This window comes from Chiloscyllium plagiosum, unplaced genomic scaffold (assembly GCF_037043375.1).
Source record: "Chiloscyllium plagiosum isolate Xiang-an unplaced genomic scaffold, Cpla_swu_hap1 HiC_scaffold_21, whole genome shotgun sequence".
NCBI lineage: Eukaryota > Metazoa > Chordata > Chondrichthyes > Orectolobiformes > Hemiscylliidae > Chiloscyllium > Chiloscyllium plagiosum.
In genome coordinates this window covers 35,595,022-35,620,502 of record NW_028270159.1, presented here as the reverse complement: position 1 = coordinate 35,620,502, position 25,481 = coordinate 35,595,022, and the positions used below count along the sequence as shown (strand labels likewise).

The window sequence follows — 25,481 nt, the reverse complement described above, 5'->3', positions numbered from 1 at the left end:
AAACTTAGATAGATACTTGTGCACCCACTCACCAGAACATCCCCAGTTTGGTCAGAGCCTTGCTTGGTTAAGCAATCTCAACTGGGACAGTAATAACAGGGCTGCCAGCACTTATCCCAGCACCCCAACTGGTGGACAGTCAAACTGATTATTCATTTACCTGTAATAGAAAGTGTGCAATTGGGGAAATTTGAACAACTATAGAATCAATGTGCTATGACACTCCCCTTACTCACTGGTAAGGCTTGCACATGGACAATCACTAATGAGACAAGGTCACAGCAATGGCTGATGGTGCTTACGCTCAGTTGGGAACAGACTCATTTTTCAGTTAGAAGATTGCTGGTTCAATGTCTCTTTCAGAGCCCTGTGTACAGAATTAGGCTGGCTCTCCAGTAAAATACTGAATAAGCAGCTTCATGTCTGGACAAAGAAGATGCCGCTATTCAAACAGCAAGAGAGTTCTCTTGATGTGCTGGCCAATACTTATCCTTTAAAAATAAAGGTGATGTGATGATTTTCTGTTTGCAGCTTTTGAGACCTGTGCAGCAATCAGCTGTCGCATCACGACATTAGGACAGTGTTTGTGTCATGAACACAGTTCGTGGACTGCAAAGGTCTTTAGGGCATCCTGAAGTGATGAAAAGCACTTACATAAATACTTTAGTCCAGTTGGGGAGATGAGAGAAAATGAGTAACCCTGCGAGCAGGAAATTCAAGAAGTAAACAGTTACATGTGGGGAAAGAGCATTGAAACTCACTGTTATAAAAACACACTGATCTTTTCATGGGTTACTAACACATGAACAGTGAACTCACGATACTCATCTATTTATTTTCAATATTTCACCATCTCTAACATTAAATGCAAAGAGGAATTCTGAAATAATGCAGCAAGAACTTACATACTATTTATCTCACAGTCCACAGTGACATTTGTACATGAAACTATTGTAATGTTTAGCTGTCAGCTTGCAGCCATACCTGCGTACCCTCAAGAAAAGGCGTTGCCAAGATGAAAAACACATTGTAACACATGCTTATGGTTTAGTTTGAGTGGAATTTAAGAACTTGGCAGTCAGAGGCTTTTATGATACGTAATTATCGGATATTGATGAGGTGGCCTAAGGACATATGATTTCATTTGTTCAAAGTGTATACACTTGATTTCAGTTACCCTTATGGATCCAGTTGACCTGAGTCTGTTTTTTATTTTCCTAGTAAATGGTTCCTATTATTAAGGTAACTGTTAAAATGGCAGACAGTCTGCTTCCTGACAACTGATCTAAGTATGTGCTACTATAGAAACGGACAGTCCCATAAAAGCAAACTTCCTACTCCGCCACACACAATCCTAATGAAGCACATGATTGCTGTGGTTGTAAAACATTTGCTTTATTGAGCTCAACAATGAAAGTGAAATAAAATGCAAGATGTTAATAAATATGTCCAGTTTCCAAGCATTTAATTCTGTCCTTATATATTTAATCCTTTTTAATTGTTGTGGTAACTAAATATCATGCCAGATATCGCGAACTTATCATACAAAATGCAATCAGGCTATTTTGTTTATTAGCAGATAGATTAAACTCCCACCTTCTGATGAAATTATTGATTAACAAATGTTTCAGAAATGTCTTTTAAAATATATGTTTAAAAATACACAAAATTACATAGTGCTCCTGTTTATCATGTGTGGGAATTTCATAGAATAGGCAATGAAACAGAAGTGCACAGATGATTCTCAGCAGTTTGTCAGATGTAGCAGGATGTATTAGAAAATGTGTGACTATCTATTTACTGCACATGAACAGGCCATTGCCTCGATAGCTGTATGGTGGTGTTGTCATCCGCATAATTCACTTCCAACCCCTCTTCACTTAATCATATACTTTTACCGAGAAAGCTACATTGATTAGTATGTGAAATAACTCCACGAAGGCTGGTATCCAATCACCAAATTACCCTTTTACTTACACATGCATAAGACAAGACACTTACACAGCTAGCTCAGAGCCAGCTCTTAGAATGAGCAGAATTCCTAACAATTTGATTACATCTGTCAGCCAGGGGTCCCTGATTGTACTAGGTTAACTGCCTCAATCAGGGAACTCATATTCTATGAGGTCCACCTGGCTGACCTCATTATAGTCACTATAGTATGTACTTTGGATATTAACTGTCTTGAATTAGTTTTCTAATTAGGGCCAGAAACAGGAGGTTGGCTAACGTGGTGCCACTGTTTAAGAAAGGTGATAAGGACAAGCCAGTGAGCATGACGTCGGTGATGAGCAAGTTGTTGGAGGGAATCCTGAGGCACAGGATGTACATGTATTTGGAAAGGCAAGGACTGATTCGGGACAGTCAATATAGCTTTGTGTGTGGGGAATCATGTCTCACAAACTTGATTAAGTTTTTTGAAGAAGTAACAAAGAAGATTGATGAGGGCAGAGCAGTAGATGTGATCTATATGGACTTCTGTAAGGCGTTCACCAAGGTTCGTCATGGGAGACTGTTGAGCAAGGTTAGATGTCACGGAATACAGGGAGAACTCCCCATTTGGATACAGACTGGCTCAAAGGTAGAAGACAGAGGGTGGTGGTGGAGGGCTGTTTTTCAGACTGGAGGCCTGTGATCAGTGGAGTGCCACAAGGATCAGTGCTGGGTCCACTACTTTTCATCATTTATATAAATGATTTGGATGTGAGCATAAGAGGTATAGTTAGTAAGTTTGTTGATGACACCATAATTGGAGGTGTAGTGGACAGCGAAGAAGGTTACCTCAGATTACAATGGGATCTTGGTCAGATGGTCCAATGGGCTGAGAATTGGCAGATGGAGTTTAATTTAGATAAATGCAAGGTGCTGCATTATGGGAAAGCAATTCTTAGCAGGACTTATACACTTAATGGTAAGGTCCTAGGGACTGTTGCAGAACAAAGAGACCTTGGAGTGCAGGTTCATAGCTCCTTGAAATTGGAGTCGCAGGTAGGTAGGATAGTGAAGAAGGCGTCTGGTATGCTTTCCTTTATTGGTCAGAGCATTGAGTATAGGAGTTGGGAGGTCATGTTGCGGATGTACAGGACATTAGTTAGGCCACTGTTGGAATGTTGTGTGCAATTCTGGTCTCCTTCCTATCAGAAAGATGTTATGAAAGTTGAAAGGGTCCAGAAACAATTTACAAGAATGTTGCCAGGGTTGGAGGATTTGAGCTATGGGGAGAGGTTGAATAAGTTAGGGCTGATTTCCCTGGAACGTCGGAGGCTGAGGGGTGACCTTACAGAGGTTTACAAAATCTTCAGATGCATGGATAGGATAAATAGACAAAGTCTTTTACCTGGGGTCAGGGTGTCTAGAACTAGAGGGCATAGGTTTAGGGTGAGAGTGGAAAGATATAAAAGAGACCTAAGAGGCAACATTTTCACTCAGAGAGTGGTACATGTATGGAATGAGCTGTCAGAGGAAGTGGTGGAGGCTGGTACAATTGTAACATTTAAAAGACATCTGGATGGATATTTGAATAGGAAGGGTTTGGAGGGATATGGGCCAGGTGCTGCCAGGTGGGACTAGATTGTGTTGGGATATCTGGTCGGCGAAGACGAGTTGGACTGAAGGGTCTGTTCCCATACTGTACATCTCTCTGATTCTATGGCTCTATGAATAAGGAAATCTGATCAATCCCACACGCATTAGATTTTAAGAATGTATTTGCCTATTCACCTAAATGGGACTTCAAAGTGCAGCTCTGTCTGCTGTCATCATACATTCCAACAAAGTCACAAGAGTTCGAAGCCGGAACTCATTTCTCCTTATCTGTTCCCATTCACACTCAGGCTTGCTGTCCTTCTTCCAGCTGAGATTCTATTGATGGATTTCAAAATGTATTATTATCATTCTGGGATACCTGTCAGTTTGTAAGATGTTTAATGAAATTAAATGCACCAAATGTTGTTTCATTGATCAATGTAAAGCCATTTCTAAAAGTGATTGAATTGATCAATAGACTCATAGAACTTTATTTTGTGTCATCTCAACACAAATACTGAAGACTGCCCGTGACAAATACCCAGTAAGTTGGCATGGAAGATATAAGCACAAAGACTGCTCATCGGCATAAGTTGGCACAAAAGGCTATAAATGACCATGCTGTTTGTTAGGAGACAATAAGTTGGCATGGAACTTATAAGGGTCAAGGGTTAGTGGGAAAACAGGAATTGTTGGCATGGAGATGGGGATATGAGGAGCCATGGTGTGGTTAGAGTGACACAGGTTGACATGCAGAGTCCACCTGCTATGGCGAAGGCCTCCAGGCGATCCATTTCTTCCTCTCCTGCTGTCCCAACCAGTACCCCTCCACCAATACACTCATTCAATTGGCAGGACTGATCCTCACACTCAACAACTTCTCATTCAAATTCTCCCACTTCCTTCAGACCAAAGGTGTAGCCATGGGCCCCCACATGGGCCCCAGTTATGCCTGCCTCTTCATTGGGTACGTGGAAGAGTCCATCTTCCACAGTTATACTGGCACCATACACACCTTTTCCTCCGTTACACTGATGACAGTATTTTCACTACCTTTTGCTCCCATGAGGAGGTTAAACAGTTCATCAACTTCACGAATACTTTCCACCCTGACCTTAAGTTCACCTGGACCATCTCAGACACCTTCCTCCCCTTCTTGGACCTCTCAGTCTCCATCTCTGGCAACCGACTCAATACGGACATCTATTTCAAACCCACCAATTCCCATAGCTACTTGGAGTACACCTCCTCCCATCTCCCCCCTGTAAAAGCACAATCTCCTACTCCCAATTGCTCTGCCTTTGCCATATCTGCTCCCAGGTGGAGCAATTCCACTCCCAGACATCCCATATGGCCTCCTATTTCAAGTACTGCAATTTCCCCTCCCACATGGTCAACAATGTTCTCCAGCACATCTATTCCACTCCCTGCACCTCTGCACTGGAACTTCACCCCTCCAACCATGACAAGAATACAACTCCCCTGCTCCTCACTTTCCACCCCACCAATCTCCACATACAGCACATTATCCTCCACCATTTCCACCACCTGAGATATATTTCCTTCCCCACCCCATTTGTGTTCTGCAGAAATAATTTCCTCCGTGATTCCCTTGTTATGTCCACAACTCCCACCAACCCACCCTTCATTCCTGGCACCTTCCCTGGCTGCTGCAAAAGGTGTAAAACCTGCGCCCACCCCTACCCCATCACCTCCATCCAAGGCAGAGATTTTCCTGCACCATCCAAATACTTCATCTACTGTGTCCGTTGCTCTCGATGTGGTCTCTACACTGGAGAGACAAGATGCCTACTCACAGAATGTATCAGGGAACATTTCTGAGACACATGCATCAACAACCCCACTGTCCTATTGCCGATCACTTCAACTCCCCCTCCTACCCTGCCATGGACACACAAGTCCTAGACCTCCTCCACTGTCAAATCCAAGCCACCTGACGTCTGGAGGAAGAATGCCTCTTCTTCTGCCTTGGGACCCTCCAACCACATGGCATCAATGTCGACTTTACCAGTTTCCTAATCTGCCCACCCCCACCTCATCCCAGATCCAACTCTCCAACCCGTTACCGCCCTCTTGAACTGACCCACCTCTCCATATTCCTTCCCATCTATCCACGCCACCCTCTTCTCGGACCTATCACTATCACCCCCCCCCCCCTCCTGCATCTACCTATCACCTTCCCAACCACTTTCCTCCAAGCCCAACCGTACTATTTATCTCTCAGCCCCCTTTTACTCTCCCAATGAAGGTCTTATGCCTGAAATGTCAATTGTCCTGCTCTTTGGATGCTGCATGACCTGCTGTGCTTTTCCACCGCCACACTTTTCAACACAGAATTTGGGGGCCATTGTGTGTTGTGGTGTGAGGTGGAATGGATTTACATGGATGGGAAAGGAGGTGTATTGTGGGAGGGTGAGGTATTCTGAAAGGTTTCTAATCTTGTTCTTTTTTAGTGCTGGAACTAAAGAGCACTGAAGCCAGTTTTTCACAGAACCAGCCTCTACACCGAGACCTGGGTGGTCCCAATTGGAGACCCATTCTCACTCCCTCTGCCTGTAACCCATTCCCACACCAAAAGAGAAACATTTACTGGCATCCACAGCATGTTCACAAAAGTCAGGGTCATGGTAGAAATTTTCCCAACTCTGCACCCCCAAATCAGCAATGGAAAGTCATGTTCCAGTCTTTGAAAGAAACATTAGGATTGATGATCAATTACTTGATTGAAGATTTAAATGTTAATGTGCATTTTAATGAAGGAGAGGAGGAAGAAAGGCTTAGTGAGAGAGTTCTAGGCTTAGGGTGATATTTAATATTATTTTTTATATTTCCAGGATGTTGAGTGTTTCTAAATCCTATACTTGTGGTTATTTTATTGTGTGTTTTACATACAGTTCTATCGTATGGCATCTTCTATTCAACTAATAAGTGATATTTGCCTCTTGTCACACATTTCCTAGTGACAAAAGCTACCACGGTGCCAAAAAGCTTAATTTCCCACCAAGCACTGCTTGTAAATTAATTGCATTCTGTGATTATTCACAATCCAAAGGTATTAATGAGTGTTGCAATAATGTTTGAACCAGAACCAGAAAAATAGTCAACTGAACTGTTTTAAGTTGGCAATTATTATTTATGAAGATGAATTCAGATTGATTTTTTATTCATAACCTGGATTTGCAAACTCACAAAGTTCATATTTGTGTAAGATCAACTCTGTCCGTCTTTTGAAGTAATATTGACAATCCAAACACTGCTCGCTACTCTGAATGGTTATGACAGGGACCTGCCAGCTGAGAATAGGTGAAAGGCCGCCTGTGCCATTTTTGGGAAGGTTCACTAAAATTAACTGCCAGTTAGGCATTAACCTGGGCAGCAAAGGACCTTTGTTGAGCTGAAGGACTCAGTGTCTGGCTGCTCTTCATTCTATGGAAACATGCCCCCACACCCATCTCCACGAGAAGCTGTGACTATTGCTGGAATTACACCCATCCAAAGCCCATGGTCACTGAGGGACCCAGGGCCACAGTTGTGTAATGCAGGAGAGGTTGCTCTCATTAGCCTCCCCCCATTCTAACTATCAAGTCCTTCAAACAAAAAAATCCTTCCCCATAAGCAAACCCCTGTATCTTTACTTCTCGACCCACCTGCAGGTTACCTCAGTTGAATAAATTCAGCAAGCGGTACCATGAAACCCCTAAGTGGGTATTTATTGCTGTGTGATAGATGATGATCCATGGTCTTTCCAACTACTAACCATGTTGGGGGAAAGGCAGGAAGGCAGCAGGGTTCTGATCCACCATCCTCCCATCTGAAAGACTGACACTTGACCTACAGGAGACAGCATTAAATTCCACCCTGATATCTGCCCACAGTGTTCATTAAGACCAGCTCACTTAATAAAATAAAAAACTTATTTTCTTAATAATTTAATCAACTTCCACTCAGTTCTCAGTATCATACCATGCTGGTTTTGTGCTGTAGATTGTAATTATTAAGATTTATTAATAGAAGACAGTAAAAGGCCTACAGCCCAAGAAGTAGGGCACAGAAATCATTCTAACTGGTTTTGTTCATTTCATCTCCATCACTTGAAGGTACTTGAATAATAAATTAGATTTATCTTCAAAGAGCTGCCCTTTAAGAGTGGCGTGATAAAACATATATGAGAAAGCAATAAATTTGCCAGCCAGAACGTGTCATATCGAATATCAAAGCTACTCTGGCTAGTACTGAATTCATGCTGTTCCATAACCTGCAGTATAGCCTATTTAACGCAATTACGGAGTAAGGATTCTTACATTAGTGACCAGTAATTTAATTCATACAAAACCTTCATGGAGTTGTAAGATCATCAGGCTATGGAGTTTAAAGAAATTTTCAAAGCAAAATGATTAAACATTTGATTGAGGGTCTTGAAAGTGTTTAGTTTAGGGCCAATAAAATTGTTTCCCCTAAGAATGGCATACGATAGAATGCATTTTATTGTTACGAAGTCTGTGGGCATTTTTATGGTGAACAATAACCTTGTGATTGCTGAGTTTTCATTTTGGCATTACTGTAGAAGACAAAATGTCATCTTGGAGAGAAAGAGTCATCTAGGCCTCGTCTAAGTGAAACCCAAAGCCTCCTCAGGGATATAGGCAAATCAAATCAGGCCATGTATAGGACATAAAAACTCTGGGCGAAGCAGTAATGTCAGAATCCTGTGGGAAAGAAATGATACCCCGTATTTCCCTGGGAAGGGAAACCACAGTCTCAGGGAATAGCTCCAGACATGGTCAAAAAGGAATCAACTAGCTTTATAGAAAAAAACGTGTTCCAATTAGAGGGAGCTGAAGAATATTCCTTTAAGTGGATGGTGTCTTCAGCGCAGACTGGTGAGCTGTTTGTCAAGAGCAGGGTTTGCTTTGCTACTTGTCCCAATTAAATACATCTCCTGTAGTGAGAGCCTAATTAAAATATTCAAATAAGGATCAGTTGTCAAGATCAGTAATAAAATTTTCTTAGTAATCAGTGTGTCACCGCTACTGCCTCAATCTGTCCACAAACCATTGATGATACCCGTCAAAAGACTATTAAATTATGACATAAAGTGATATATGCCTGCCCTCGTTTAAGGTGTTAGGATGTTGGCTGTTATTTTTGTCATGATTTATGAGCACATTGAATTTAAATGTGCTTGTAGTGACTATATAAAGATTTTAGAAAAATTAAGGGGCTCTGGCTAGAAGAAGAGAGACCAGACCGGGAGGAAATTTAGCCACAGAACAGACTGAAGAAGATATGATGGCAAGAATCTGTAACATCTTAACAGAGTTCATTCGTGGCCCGATTTTAAATCTGTGTAAGTAGGTGGGTTTTGGCTAGGTTACAGATTTTACCAGTTCGGTCCAGTGCAGTGTACCTGTGTCTCTTATTATAGACTGTACTTTTTAAGCAAGGCTGGCAGTGTTGCCCTGCCTTGCATATCTACCTGCAACTACCCCACGGTTCTACCTGTTCAATTAATGCCTCTGTACTTGTTCACTTACAGCTCTTTTCAGGCTGTGAGAGAGGATCAGTAATGTCAATTAGTCTTTGGCCCATTGGAGTCCTCAGTTAAGGACTTTGTTGCCTACATATATTTGGCAGCTTCTTTCAATGCACACCAAAGTAAATATTCCATATGAACATGGTTTGTACAGGTGCTTCTGTATGTTGTGTAATGGGAACAATGTAAGGAGGTGTCTTTGAAAGAGAAACTTGAGTAAGAGGAGGTAGAGGTAAAAATTTGAAGGTTTTCACCCCAGCTTCTTAAGGCTCGTGTTTTAATTCTTTGGCAAATACAAAGCACTTTAGCTGAAGAGATTCTGCCTTTCTGTAGATTTAAGAATTTATTAAGTAATGTCATTCTGCTGTATCTAATGTATGTTTCCGATATCAATGAACTAGTGATTTTAGCTTCCTGTTGTCAGTGTATGGAAACTAATTTCACTTGCATTTGCTATGTGTGTATCAGGTGTATAATCTATTGAAAATCTAGCACAATGGTCCAAGTGCCTATGTCTGGCAGCTGCTCCCAGTCTACTTCTTGTAATATAAGTACATCATAAAAATGTTTTCTTTAAAGGTTTGAAAAGAACGAAACATTCAGTTTGTCTCTCTAGATATTACAATACAATTCCATTAAATTGTATTATTGCAGATGGTTTCAGTATAATCCTGGTTTGTCAGTCACTATACTGCTAACTTGGGACAACATCCTTTGTTATTACAATGCCCTAAACAAGTAGTCTAAATATCTGCAAGGCTTTGAATATCCAAGATGATTAATACTTCTATGTAATGGTATCCAGACTGTTTTTCAAGTGGTATTGATGAAATTACATCACACACAAAATCTGGACAAGAATTATCCCATTAAAGTGCACCATAAAAACTCAATAGGGAAAATGTTGCTCAGGGGCACTGTGAAAGAACACATGTCACTACTGCGATTTTCTATTACAATTATAACAAGGTACTTGAACAAATTGGTTGCATGTGTCTTTCTGAATACAATGCAGGTCATCAAAAAAAAATAAGGACCAAGTTGCATTCTAACTGTTGGCTGAGTAGCATTATTTTATTAATCTACTGTTAATTATCTATCAGTCATAAAGCTAAGGAGTGAGTTTGAAATAAGTATTAGTTGTAATAAACTTAATACTGTGAATATTAAGGAATGAGGAATGGTGCTGCTGTGATCAGTTTGTTGTTGATTCCTATTTCCTCGATCTATGTTAGGTCAGTAAAGTATTAATAAGATGGGAGTATGTAGTCATTCTGAAATGTTCCTGGATTCCTTTGAGAACAAGTGGAAACTATTGAGTCATTTAATTGTTAAAAGCACAGACTTCAACACAGCTTGAAAATGTTGAAAAACCCACAAGATCTGTTGATGAATTAATTAGGTATATTATTCACACTTGCAGGCTTGGAAATATCACTTAACATCCAATGAACATGTTATTTTTACTTATCCATTTTCTCCATTCTGTATCACCTTCGCTTCAGTCAAAACATACCTTGAATCATTTCCTTTCTCATTGCTGAATCTCTTTCTTGGCTTTCTCCCATTATAACCTTTTCTTTATGACAAAGTATGCTTATTAAAGAGCTCATGTTTGCTTATATATTATTTTGTCCATCATCAAACTCCACACCGTTCTATTAACACCATCCCACATGGGCTCAGCCCACGTTTTTAAAAAATCCTTAAATACCTTTAGTTACATGTTATTGCACGGGAAACTGAATATCCATATTGTTGAAACTTATTGCCTCAAACATCTGTTTCTACTCTTGCTGCTGTCTTCCCTCCTTTGACCTCAATCCAACTCAGTGTCTGCATACACATTATAGGCTGCACTGCTGTGGGAGAAATGCACTGAATACCAGAACTGCACTCTGTAACCATATCCTGAGGCTGAGGGGTGACCTTATAGAGGTTTACAAAATTATGAGGGGCACAGATAGGATAAATAGACAAAGTCTTTTCCCTGGGGTCGGGGAGTCCAGAACTAGAGGGCATAGGTTTAGGGTGAGAAGGGAAAGATATAAAAGAGACCTAAGGGGCAATTTTTTCATGCAGAGGGTGGTACATGTATGGAATGAGCTGCCAGAGGATGTGGTGAAGGCTGGTACAATTGCAACATTTAAGAGGCATTTGGATGGGTATATGAATAGGAAGGGTTTGGAGGGATATGGGCTGGGTGCTGGCAGGTGGGATTAGATTGGGTTGGGATATCAGGTCAGCATGGACGGGTTGGACCGAAGGGTCCGTTTCTATGCTGTACATCTCTCTGTCTCTATATCCAATAACCTTCCTCACCTAAGAATGACCGCCCCAAACGAAGGCAATAAGAAGACAAAGCACAATTATCACCTTTAGAAAATTTGAAGGTAAATATAAAGGATTCTATTCCTTGCTCTAGCAAGCCATCAGCTTAAGAATAATGTATTATTTGTCCTGATACATTGAATTTTATTATATAGCTAACCTTTAATTGTTTTATGTGTCAAAAATAATATTACAGTGTTATGGGAAGAAGTCTCCTACAAAAAAAAAAGAGATGGATTTATGGGTTAGTTGGTGATATAGTATACAACAACTAGCAAATTGAATTAGACTATTTACAACATCATGTACCAGTACATGGAGATGGGTCAGACTGCTACCAGCAGTCTTGAAATTCTCACAGTAGCCCTAACAGAAAAGGAGCATTTATGTTGCTTTAACATGCAAGGAGCAGTGCCATATACTTAACAAAAATATTTTTACAAGTTTAAAAGAAAACACTTTGGACAATTCACATAAAACGTGAAGCAATTGAATTGTGTCAAATCCAGTGATGTTATACAAGCTTGCAACTTGGCCTTTATCTTGCAATTGTAAAGTACTCTTAAATAATTGAGATTTGCTTTGAAATAGCTTAATAACAATACATTTTGCTGGAAACAAACTCAACAATTAATACTTCTTTCCAAATGGTCTGTTAGATAGGATATCAGATTTAGATCTAACATTATTTACCTTTTAGTTCTGTTGCTAACTGAACTTTGGGGTGTAATTGCTAAAATCTGCTGATTTGATGATCATTGCTTCAAAAGGTAAAATGGTACTGTGCTCCTACCAAAGAGTAGGCAGAGATGAAACATTTAACTATGTTAAAGCACTAGTTTTGAGTGCCACCAATGTTGAAGACACCAGACTTTCTGTGTGAGTAAGAAAAAGGCTGAGGTGTTTAGAAGTTTCAGCCTAGGCCCGTTTAAATTGTTTGATAGAAGTACAATACCATTTTAGCCTCCTAAATCAACGATGATCAACTCAGCAAATATGAGAAATTAAGACATGAAACTCAGTCAGCATCAATGACAGTATTTATTGCACCACAGCAAGTGACAGACTTTGGTCTTTTGTCACTCCATCGGACCAGCTTCATGAACGGCCATGTTGATTCTATTTGTAGCATTTAAATATTCTACTCACATTCTTGAATCTTTATTCATTGTGGTTGTTATGTTCTCTCAGCCAAGTATGTTTTAAAGCTTACCAAGGCGCACCACAGAGAAATTTGGAATGGTTATGTTTGGAAATTAATGTAGGTTGTAACCTCTATGCCGTTGGTTATAAGATCAATGTCCTCTTTTCTAATTACATTTGAGTGTTATCATGTAACACATATTCCAGAAATTATATTTAAACATGGTCTAATGTTGTAATAGTTGTTTTTACAAGATTCAGGAGAGAGGTCTGACATCATTCCATAAGCTTCATTATTTTGAAAACCTCTAATCCACGTGGGTAGCAAAAAGCTCAGAATGAAAACTATTTGAGAAATAAGGAGTAGGGGCTTCAAATTGTTGCCCAGTAGATTTGTATCTTTTTCACATAGAGTGAATTTTATTAATGGAATTTGAGTGTGATATTTCATATTAAAAAATCTGGATGTGATTAAATGTAGATTACTTCCATTAAAAACAAATTGATATGAATTTTCTGCGAATGATTTTATGCAAAAAATTGCAGTGTATGAGTTCCTTTTATAATCCCCTCACAACTGCAATAACAGATTCACTTTAGTAAAGATTATTTTATATTGCTTTGAATATATAGTAAGTAGATTTTGTTCATTTAAGTGCTTTATGCAGCTTCCATGGTGATCTCTTCATTGTACTCTTGGAATTTGTGAGCAATGACATGTCAGAATAAAAGACATACTGACTAGTATGGACTCCTGAGATGACCAGAAGTGATAACGACCACAAAGTCACGGATTATGAAGTTTTAGAGCCTCTGGACAAAATCAGTTAATCAACTTAGTCAAAACAAACTGGAAATATCAGCAGACAGTCTGTGCAGTTAATTTCAATTCAGCCATACAGGTTGACTGCCACTTCAGTAAATGTTAAACCTTAGCAAATATTTTCACTTAAGAAGTGTTACCGGGGATTTCAGAGGTTATCAATGAACTACAGTTTGAAGCAGTTTCCTGTACAGAGAGAGAGAATTTGTGAGTTGTTGAGCAAGTGAGAATCTTGAAGCCTAATGGCTTCTTTTTTGGTAAAGCTTGAGAATTATTGTTCGCTTTGTACTTCAATCTTTAGTTAAAACTCATGAGACATTATAGATTAAAGATCAGATATGATTGTGTTCTTCCTGGAAAATAACCTTTGGTCTGTAGGTCTTGCTCCATTTTGTGCAAAACATGTTGAATTCAGATGAGGAAATGATATTTGTAGCAGTTCAGTTTTGGCCCCTTGTCATGATATTCTTCTTCACCCTTCATTATAAACCTGCTTTAAAAAAAATACACATATACAATGAGATAATCAGTGACTAATATCATTGTTCAGTACCACAATCAAAAATATTTGCTTTTATTATTTTTCAAAATTCAATTACACTTTGTTTTGCTACATCTGTGGTGTGTACAAGATTAATACAAGTGAGGAACGAAGAAGGGAAGCTCTGTGCTTCACCTACACAGTTTAGTTGTGCTAAAGTAACCTCAGTCTTGTTTTTTAAACCTGTGTTAGAATATTCTGTGCCACAATGTGCTACAATATTGAAACATAATTACACAAAAGTACAAAATGTTATCTTTCATAGTTCAAAAGCTTGCAAAAATGAAAATGTAAATTAGTGATTGGATATTGATAAACTTTTCTTTTTAAACCAATTTTACACCTCCCCTTTCCAAAAGGTTAAAGATTACCACGTTATAGTCCAACCTGGTGTTGTGTGATTTTTAACTTTTCCACCCCAGTCCAACACTAGCACCTCCTCATTATGGTTTCCAAAGGGTACATTTATTGGGATCTGGTACCACCACTGTTTGTGTGTGAATATTAAAAATTGCCTACAACTAGTGGGAAAAGTAATGTGGCTTTTTAAAAAAAATTCATGTGGGATGTGGACATCACTCGGGGACCAGCATTTATTGCCCATCCCTGGTTGCCCTTGAGAAGGTGGTGGTGAGCTGCTTTCTTGAACCACTGCAATCCACCTGCTGTGGGTTGACCCACAATGCTGTTAGGGAGGGAATTCCAGGATTTTGATCCAGTGACAGTGAAGAAACAGCAATATATTTCCAAGTCAGGATGGTAAGTGGCTTTTGGAAGGGAACCTGTAGGTTGTGGTGGTCCTGCGTATCTGTTGCCCTTATCCTTCGAGATGGAAGTGGTCACAAGTTTGGTAGATGCCATCTGAGAATCTTTGCAGTGCATCTTACAGATTGTATACACTGCTGCGACTATGTATTGGTGGTGGAGGGAGTGGATGTTTGTGAACGTGGTTTATCAGGGATGGTGCTGTTAAATTGCCTACAAATTCATCTGGGCAAGAAATAATGCAAATGTAACTACTTGATAGAAATTGCTGACTAATTAAAAATGCAGGTTTTTTAATGCCTGCATTTATGCTTCTGCATCCCTGATCATCCCTTTCAGCTCAGCAAGGACACTGTTAATCATAAAAATATTCATGCTTCTATTTTCTATTCCCTTAGTTCAAATACCCTTTCCTCTATTTATCTTGCGGCACAAAATCCAATTTGCCCTATTTCTTTCCGTACAATTCCTGTTGTTACTTTAAAATGATAGAGAATCTCATTGAGAGAAGCTATAGACCATCGGAGCTATTAATCACCAATGTCCTAAATGTGCCATTATAAGATGTTATTTTCATAATTTTGCATTTACAGCAATTTGAGGCATAAAAGATTGTCCAACTAAATGGCAAGGAAAACGATCTAATATGGCATGTTAAAAGGTGCCTGCTCCAGTCAATTCTGGGCTAATGAGTGCTGATGTGACTGAGGGGATTGGATCATCGGTGGCCACTCCAACAGCGGATATGAAGGTTGTAAAATAAAACTGCCTCCATTGTTATTTTATCCATTGCACGATGGGACAGAGACCAGACAGGCCTGGCAATGTTCAATTTATGGGCTGTTTTCAGGCTCATTGGAGGCATCCAATCCAAAAAATTATACTCTGGCTTTAACATTCTGCCACATCACCTCCCAACCCACCCCTCACCCAGTGCTACTAAAACCTAGCCCACAGCTTCCTTGCTGGGACCTGACAGCTAGGCAGGATTGCCTTGAAGACAGGCCACCATCTTGGCTCTTCCTGTGGTCACTGTCCAGACCTGGTGCTTTTGGCATGACAGAGCTGCCAGTCAAACAGACCAACCAACAGAAGAAGTCTCACCCTAAAACAATTCAAGCTGCTCCCAGTGTAAAAGGGCTTTTGGGGAAGCCAGCTTCGAGATGGACAAACTGACAATGGATTATCCCTACCCCTATTGCAGGATCATGGATCCAGGAAAACTCTGGTTGTCTTCTACCTCCATAGAAAACAATACTAAACTCAAATTAAATTCCCACCCAGTTTGAGTCTGACTGAGTTCAACCCATTCTGGAGGTGATTAAGAAAGAAAATATACAAGATCCGGATGGTTCAGAAGCAGTCTGTGTAGCACATTCATCCCTTAATCCAGCAATTCGACTTAACAACTTATTACTCCGCATCAGGAAAGAGAGAGAAAATTATCTGAAGGCTTTGCTCTAAAATGTTTCTCACATTTAAGAATCATAAAGCAACACGAGAAACCAAATGCAATAGATCCTCTTTTATCTGACTTAACTAATCATCACCATGTATGGAAGTGAACATGATCCCTTAATTGCTACTAACATTTATGATTTATTGGAATTACCCTACATAAAGGCACCTCGTTAAAAATCACAACCCAGGTTATAGTCCAACAGGTTTAGTTGGATACATTAGCTTTCGAGGCACTGCCTCTCCTTGAAAGTTAGTGCTTCCAAATAAATCTGTTGCACTATAACCTGGTGTTGTATGATTTTTAATTTTGTCTACCCCACTCGAACACCGGCATCTCCAAATCATAAAGGCACCTCAGAACCCTCAATGTTCTGGCATTCTTTATATAGTGCAATATGTAGAACCATGTAATATTCTTAAAAATGGATGAGTTGAGTTACTCCAGAATGTCTGGTTATATTTAGATCAGAATATTACAACCAAGTACATTGAAGTGCCAGATTATCCCATTGACTTCAATTTTGGTTAAAAGCCGTTGAAATAATCATCTCCAAAAAGGTGCAATCACTTACGCAAACATATTTTAATTAATTAATTCTGTCCTTGTAGTACCAAAATTCTGGAAAGCGCCATCCAACAGATGTCTAGTAATCTTGGTGGTTCATTCCTGTGGTTAGCCAGCACACTCATGGTGGTCAAAGTTCTGAGCAGCAACTAAAGCAGCTATGGAAATCTACTGTGGTTTAGTTCGGTGTATTTCCTAACCCAAACCCTACCTCAAACCCCATTTGAATTTGTTTACGTTAACTGATAACATGAAGTAGAAATCATTGATCTTTGAGTTCATATTAAAATGTCCAGACTTTCATACTGACAGACTGTTTAACGCAAATATTTCTTATAGGCAACAAATAATGCGGAAAATTAGCTGTTTGAGCAGCTTATCTGTACATTGTTTGGCAGATTCATCCACAGCTGAGTTCAATTTAATCATGAGCAAATTAGGAAAGCATGAGGAGTGTTAAGCAAGCAGTTAACGTCATCTTTCTGAAAGCTATTCTATTGATGTTACATTTAACAGAAAGATAACCTAACAAATACCACCATAGTTGAATTGTCCTTAGGCATTATGACAGCTATAAGAAATTGAAGATGATGAAACAGATCCCTTGTGATCAAAGTTTGGGTGAAGATTTGTAGCTCGGGTGCTCATTGTTGTGGTTCTGTTCGCCGAGCTGGAAACTTTTGTTGCAAACGTTTCGTCCCCTGTCTAGGTGACATCCTCAGTGCTTGGGAGCTTCCTGTGAAGCGCTTCTGTGGTGTTTCCTCCGGCATTTATAGTGACCTGTCCCTGCCGCTTCCGGTTGTCAGTTTCAGCTGTCCGCTGTAGTGGCCGGTATATTGGGTCCAGGTCGATGTGTTTGTTGATGGAGTTTGTGGATGAGTGCCATGCTTCTAGGAATTCCCTGGCTGTTCTTTGTTTGGCTTGCCCTATAATGGTAGTGTTGTCCCAGTCGAATTCATGTTGCTTGTCGTCTGCGTGTGTGGCTACTAAGGATAGCTAGTCGTGGCGTTTCGTGGCTAGTTGATGTTCATGGATGCGGATCGTTATCCCCTGTCTAGGTGACATCCTCAGTGCTTGGGAGCCTCCTGTGAAGCGCTTCTGTGGTGTTTCCTCCGGCATTCACCAGAACGAAGGACCCAATACCCAGCATGAGCAAAACTAATGTAGTATACAAAGTCCCATGCAAGGACTGCACATAACACTACATAGGACAAACAGGAAGACAGCTAATGATCCGCATCCATGAACATCAACTAGCCACGAAACGCCACGACCAGCTATCCTTAGTAGCCACACACGCTGACGACAAGCAACATGAATTCGACTGGGACAACACTACCATTATAGGGCAAGCCAAACAAAGAACAGCCAGGGAATTCCTAGAAGCATGACACTCATCCACAAACTCCATCAACAAACACATCGACCTGGACCCAATATACCGGCCACTACAGCAGATAGCTGAAACTGACAACAGGAAGCGGCAGGGACAGGCCACTATAAATGCCGGAGGAAACACCACAGAAGCGCTTCACAGGAGGCTCCCAAGCACTGAGGATGTCACCTAGACAGGGGACGAAACGTTTGCAACAAACATTTCCAGCTCGGCGAACAAAACCACAAGATCCCTTGTGAATTATTAGATTTTCATATATTTTGTCTCTAAAGTGATGACACTTTGTATTATATTTCACTTCCATTTTTCTGCTGTTTCCCATTTCAACAGACACTAGTAGACTAAACCCAATCTGCTAAACTGTTGATAGATCTTACAAACATGGGTTGAAAACATTGATTGTCATTTTCACATTTTACTCCTTTCCCTTCACTTCACTTTTCAATAGGGTGGCTGAGATTGGAGACTTGCCATGATGTAGAGTCATGAGTAGACCAGAGATTGCATTCTGTTTTAACGACACCATGTATGTCCACATAGATGGCGTTGCCATGGGATCATTGCTAACTCAGCACTTGCAAACATATTTATTCGATTCAATGAGACACGTGCCTTCAATAGAATCACTCCTAATCTCGGCAAACTACAGACAGTTGTGAACACAGCCCAGTACATCACTCAAACCAACCTTCCATCCATCCATTGACTCCATCTACACTTCTCACTGCCACGGAAAGATAGCCAACATCAAAGACCACCCTCGCGCCCCCCCCCCCCCCCAAAACCAGTTATAATCTCTTCCGACCTCTTCTATCAGGCAGAATATATAAAAGCTTAAAGATGTGTATCAACAGGTTCAAGAACAGCTTCTTCCCTGCTGTTATTAGGCTTCAGAATGAACCTCTCAAATTTTAAATCTAATATTGATCTTGCTTTTTGTGCACCTTCTTTGCAGCAGTATTTTGGTATTCCTCGCTCGGTTCAATAATCCTACGATCTTTGCATGTTACAATTTGTCTGTACTGCACAGAAAATAAAACTTCTTGCTGTACTTAGATACATGTGACAATCAATCAACTCAAATCTTACCCCTTTCATTTTCTGATGTGCATATAATATATTTACTTTTTTTGAACCTGCAGCTGCAAGAGTTTCCTTTCATGTACTAATATACTCCATTCTGCACTCAAAATAATATTTTGAAATGGAACTGTCAAATGAGCTCCCTTTCCTCAATTTCCTAGTTGAGTGACAAACTTACCTTCACCGGTCAATTACATGATGTGAGCCCAAATACACACAGACTCAGTAGGTCATGAGGACAAACCCTGATGTATATATCACCAGGCAGCTCATTGATCTCATACAAGTCCAGCAAATGTTATTTGAACTTGCCCTGATTACCCTGTAAATCCTCTCAAATGTTTGAACAACAGCTGAAGTTGGCAGTAGCAACATGAGGAAAGTTTACCAGTAAAAGGATGCTGCCTCCAGGACAACAAAATTCTATCACTCAAATGAATAATATGGTATATGAATTTCATTGTTGTGATGTTGCTAGGTGAGGTCATATATCTCAAAAACTAATGGATTCCATTAAACAGCATGTCTCTTCAGCCCTTGGCAACAAACAAGGTACTGGCCATATCTAACTTGCAAACCTTGCAAGACAGTGTTCAATGTTAGATGTGATTAGCAATTCGGTAGTATTTGCTAGATAACTCTGAGTGTATGAGTAATTATGCTATAACTAATTTAGACTTATTTGTGAGGATTACAGTGTGGTGAACTTACATGTACTCAAAGCTACACATATTAATACTCAGAGCCCTGCTCTTTACAAACAGAAAGAACAAATTCACAAACTATGTCTGCCTTAACTCAGCAAATTAAATGACAGCCATCTGCTGTTTATTTCCCAAGGCAGTGCCCTGATCAATCATAGACAAACTGCCTGTTTGTTTTACACCCTGGCTATTAACTGTCAATCATCATTAATTGATGCAATCTCCATGGTAACCTCCCTCTACCTTTCAGAGTTCACTTGCCAACCAAACACCTGTTACAGTACAGATCTTGATATTCCCATCAATTTGGTATTCTTGCAAACTATCCTGCTGAATACATGGTGAAAAACTACTTTCCTGGGTTTTTCTTAGCTGGAGTCAAGTTTTGATGTAGCAAATAAACACATATGTATTCTAACTGTAGAAACAAAACCACATCTGTATGACATTTTAGACAATTTCAGGATTGCATGCAGAATAAGACAACCCAACTGATTGGCACCCACATTGGCACCTTCAATATTCACTGCCTTCACCATTGACATACAATGGTAGCAATGTGTACCATCTATATGATCATACAGTACAGTAAAGGTCCTTCAGGCAATCAAGTCTCTACCAAAATATACTATACCTGCACAAATCCCACTTTCCTTCCCTTGGCCATTAACCTTGAATGTTATGAGACTTCAAGTGGTCATCCAATTATTTTACAAAGGTTGTGAGGCTTCCTGCCTACAATCCCTGGCGGTGCATTCCAGGTGCCCACTTTCAGTAAAAAAAAAAGTTTTTCACCTTGAACTGCAGAAACTCAATGCCATTTGAAAGCACCCCCCCACCACCACCACCACAACACGTAACCTCTACCACCAAGAAACACAAGAGCAGGAGATACATGGAAATCCCACCAACTGCCAAGTTCCTCTCTAAAACAAACTCCCTCCCTAATACCATTCTAGATGTCCCAACATCACAGACTGCATCGATTCAAGAAGGCAACTCACCAACATCTTCTCAAGATGAATTATAGATGGGCAATAAGTTTTGGTGTTACCAGTATTGCCTATTTTATGTGAAATAATGTTCAACAAAGGATTTCTGAAAATGATCTACAGTGAACGTACGTTGTAATGTAGTTGCTATTGTAATACAGGCTGCATGTTGGCCAAACTCCCAAAATGATGAGAAAACCTGTTTTTATTAGGGATACAAGATAAAATTACTTTTTGAAATGCCATTTATAGCATTTGGTCATAATACATAATAAAAATGTTTCCAGAAATTACAGTTTTATGATTATGGTGTGGTGTTCACTGTGGTTCAGTTGGTAGTATTCTTGACTCTGGTCATATGGTGGTGTGTACTTAAGTACCATTCCATGTCATGAGCACAAAAGATTAGTTTCAGTGCAATAGTCAGAAGTGTTGCACTGTCAAAGATGACGTATTTTTGGATGGGAAGTTAAACTAAGGCCCCATTCTCCCTCTTAAGGTAGATGTAAAATATTACATACCTCTATTTCAAAAAATAACAGGAGTTAACCCTAGTAGCTTGGCTAATAGTTATCTTTCAATCACAACAACTGAAGATTTGGATTTTCCAGTGGCCAAACAGTTTTCATTTCAGCACATATGTGTGTTGAGCATAGGGACCCCACAGAATCTCCATCCAGAAGGAATTATGCAGGAAATTAACCTTTCCTCTGAGCCATTCCTCTGCATGTAGAATTTTCTGAAAGATCTTCATTTAAATTGAAGACTTCCAAGGCTTCTGCTGAAGTTAAGTGTTACTCAGGAAAGATTAGGCTGTTAATAAACTCTTGTGTATATGTTTAACAGACTTCGTACTTAACTCACACAGCCTTACCAAGTTCACCTCCACTGGGCCCAACACTACCCTCTGGGATCCAAATACCTTCCACAAACTCAAACATCCCATGGCTACCAACACACTCTTCCTCCAACGTTGCACCTGGCCCCATCTTTGTACCTACCAACCACAACAAACCTCCTTCTACTGCTACATTCAAACCACGATCCCCTCCCCTCACTGCCATTGCCAGCAGCACCCAAACTCTAAACATGCCACCTAACACCTCCAGACCTGACCCCTGACACCACCCTCCTTACTGCTACTCCACTGTTCTCTCACTCACTCACTCACATACATGACCCTAGCTCCTACACTCACCCTGACCTACCGTAAACATTGCATCTCTTTTGTCACCTTGTACCTTGGTACCCTACCCACTTTGCACCCTTCTCCCTCCCTACTACATCTGACACATCTGACGCTCACCCCATCACTAGCTGGCACCCCTCTTGCCTAGCAAATGGTCCCATACTTATCTGGCACTTTAACCAGCCGGCACAATACTTAACTCACATCCCAGCATCCTATGCACATGTACCCTCCTCACCTGGCATCCTCTCCCCTACTCATTTGGTACCCTACCCTTAGCATCTTAACATCACACTTCCCTTATGTCCTTACCTGTCGGCAGCTGTCAAAGTGCCTTCAGGACCTTTCAGAATACAGCAGCTGATTGCTGTGAAAGTTGGGGGGGCTGGGGTTTGTAGATTGTCATCCTCTGATTGTTTTGTGCTGTGAAGGAACATCAAATTGGAAGTATGCTTCTGCATTCTTGAGGAAGACCTGAGCAGAATCTTGTCTTGGAAATGCAGAGCTCCCTTTCTTCATAAGCAAGAGTAGGAGCACAGTGACAATCTGCAGAAAACTGATTTCTGAGGACAAACAATGCCACAGTCATAGAATCATACAACACAGAAATAGTCCTTTCCATCCAATCAGTCCACATCAACCATGTCTCCAAACTAAACTAATCCCACCTGCCTGCCTTTGGCCCATATTCCTCCAAACCGTCCCTGTTCATGAATTTATCCAAATGGCTTTTAAGCATCATAACTGTATCTGCATCCATCACTTTCTCTGCAAGTTCATTTCACACATTGACCACTCTCTGTATTAATAAAAAGTTACCACTCATGTCCTCCTTAAATCTTTCTCCTCTAACCATAAAAATATGTTATTCACCTTATCTATGCCCCTCGTGATTTTATAAACCACAATTAAGGTCACCCCTCAACCATCTATGCTCCAATAAAAAAAGTCACAGCATTTCTAGTCTATTTTTATACTTCAATCCCTCCAATCCCAGCAACATCCTGGTAAATGTTTTCTGAAACCTCTGTGGTTTAATAATATTCTTCCTATAAACAGGGCAACCAGAACTGCACACAATGCTCCAGGGGAGGCCTCACCAATGTCCCAACTAACCTCAAAATGATGTCCCAACTCCTATACTCAAGTCTGAACAGTAAAGGCAACTGTATTGTTTACTGTATCACATCTCCATGCCACTGGACCCCTTTGGCTATAAATTCAGTGAGCATGATCTTAACTTCCACAATGACCTGATGAAGGAGCCATACTTCAAAAGCTGGTGCTTCCAAATAAACCTGTTGGATTATAACCTGGTGATGTGTGATTTTTAACTTTATCCACCCCAGTTCAACACTGGCACCTCCAAGTCATGGCAAGTGTACTAAACACCTTCTTAACCACTCTGTCTACCTGTGAAGCAAATTTCAAAGAATTATGTATCCAGACCCTCAGGTCCCTCTGTCCTACAACACTACCCAGGGTCCGATCATTAATTGTACAAGTCCTGTCCTTGTTTGTATTACCAAATTCAATACCTCACATTTAATCAAATTAAACTCCATCTGCCACTCCTGAGCCCATTGACCCAATTAATCAAGATCTCTTTGTAATCGTACATAACCTTTGTCACTATGTACTATAACAACCAATTTTGAAGTCATTTGCAAACTTACTAACCATACATCCTATATTTTTATGCAAATTATTTCTATAAATGACAAACAAAAGTGGATCCAGTACCGATCGCTGTGGAAAACAGCTTGTCACAGGCCTCTATTGCAAAAAGCAATTATAATCATCATCATCATCATAAACCACCATCACCAGCTCTGTCTCCTCCCATAAAGTCAATTTTGTATCCAATTAGCAAGCTCACCCTGCATCCAATCTGATCTAACTTTACTAATTAGTTTACCATGTGGGACCTTGTCAATGGTTTTACCCTACTTAATTGGCTGTGAAGCACTTTGGGATGTAGAGGTGTATATCTTTTTGTCAGAATAATCCTGGTCCTTAAATTTGTAAAGATTTTCACTTTCCAGATACAACATTCTTTATTTTATGAGTGAACTTTTTATGTTTCAGTCTTGTTTTCTACTGAAAGAAGCATTGGTATGAAAATGTCTGGGCCTTAAATTTTTTTGAATGATGGCAATTTGCAACCTTAGTTCCATTCATGATTTAGTTCCAAAGTTTCAGGTCAAATGTATATAACTTGACTTACTTTTGGTGAGACACAGCTGAATAGGCTGCAGTAATAGATGAATCCCTGGTTATTTTCACATAAAAAGAGTTGAAGTATAATTGAAATACATTCATTTGAAAAGCAATTTGACACTGCCATTTACACAAAGATTGGCAATTTAAAGTCATTTAAAATCACAGCCGCTCCTACTGGGTAGCAATCCCATCCAGCTGAACAAACAGGAACTGCAGTGGTTAACATAACAAATGTTGTGACTAACACTCCATTAACAATTGCTGCTACTATTCAACATAAGAAAAGTCAGAAGTCCTAATGTCTAATTCAGTCGGAAAAATGTTTGCAGGTTATTTTTCACATAGTTGACAAGAAGCAGGTTTAATTGCATATGCTTAAGAAAAAATAGTTCTGTAAATGAACCTGAAATAAGGGCATTTGGGCTGAATTCCGAATAATGCTGTGTGTGTCCATTTGGATTGCACAGTCCTGGGACTTCCTTATCAACAGCTCCATCGTTTCTCCTTTTGAAACGCCTGGAGAATTTTTAAACCACTTTAATCACCCTTTTGCCCTCATTTAGCAGAACCCATGAAAAGTAATATTCACGCCAGAGCGCAGGGCAGAAATTAAACACTGCCAGTATTATAAGCTGTCAGGAGATTTAAAAGTGAAAAACAGTGATAAGTTAAATCTGGACTGAATAAATCACTTCTTTTTGAACTTTATAGTTGTCGAAATTTGTGAATTACATCACCAATAATTGACAGGCTTTTCTTTGAGTGCAAGTAATCAGTTTAACTGTGTACCCTGTTTTTAAGGTTACAGGTCTGCTAGTTAGCTGAAACAAAACTTTATTTTTAATCCTTATTTAGTGCAAGAGATAACCTTGCTCTAAGGATTCTAAGAATCCCCCAACTCATTTCTGCTATTCCCCTACTACCAATCATCTCAGTGTCAACAGTAACTTGTCCTGATGAAACTTAGCACACCATGTTCCTGAAGGTCTAGCTTCTGCCAGTAGAATTATCTGGTGCTGAAAAAAATGGTATTTTTCTCTTCACTGAAAATATGATTGAGTCAGGACAGGTTGTGTTCCATTTCACTGCACGGTCAGACCTGATTCCATCTAGGAACAAAATGGCTGGGACCCTGCCTGGATGTTTCCTGGGTTTTGCTTGACAGCAGGATTAAGTCACATTTTGT

General features: G+C 40.0%; 1 protein-coding gene across 1 annotated transcript in view; it reads left to right on the top strand.

Annotated features, from left to right (window-relative positions):
• The window catches only part of tncb (tenascin Cb), a 295,874-nt gene that overhangs the window by 406 nt on the left and 269,987 nt on the right, over positions 1–25,481 (top strand). The window lies entirely within an intron of this gene.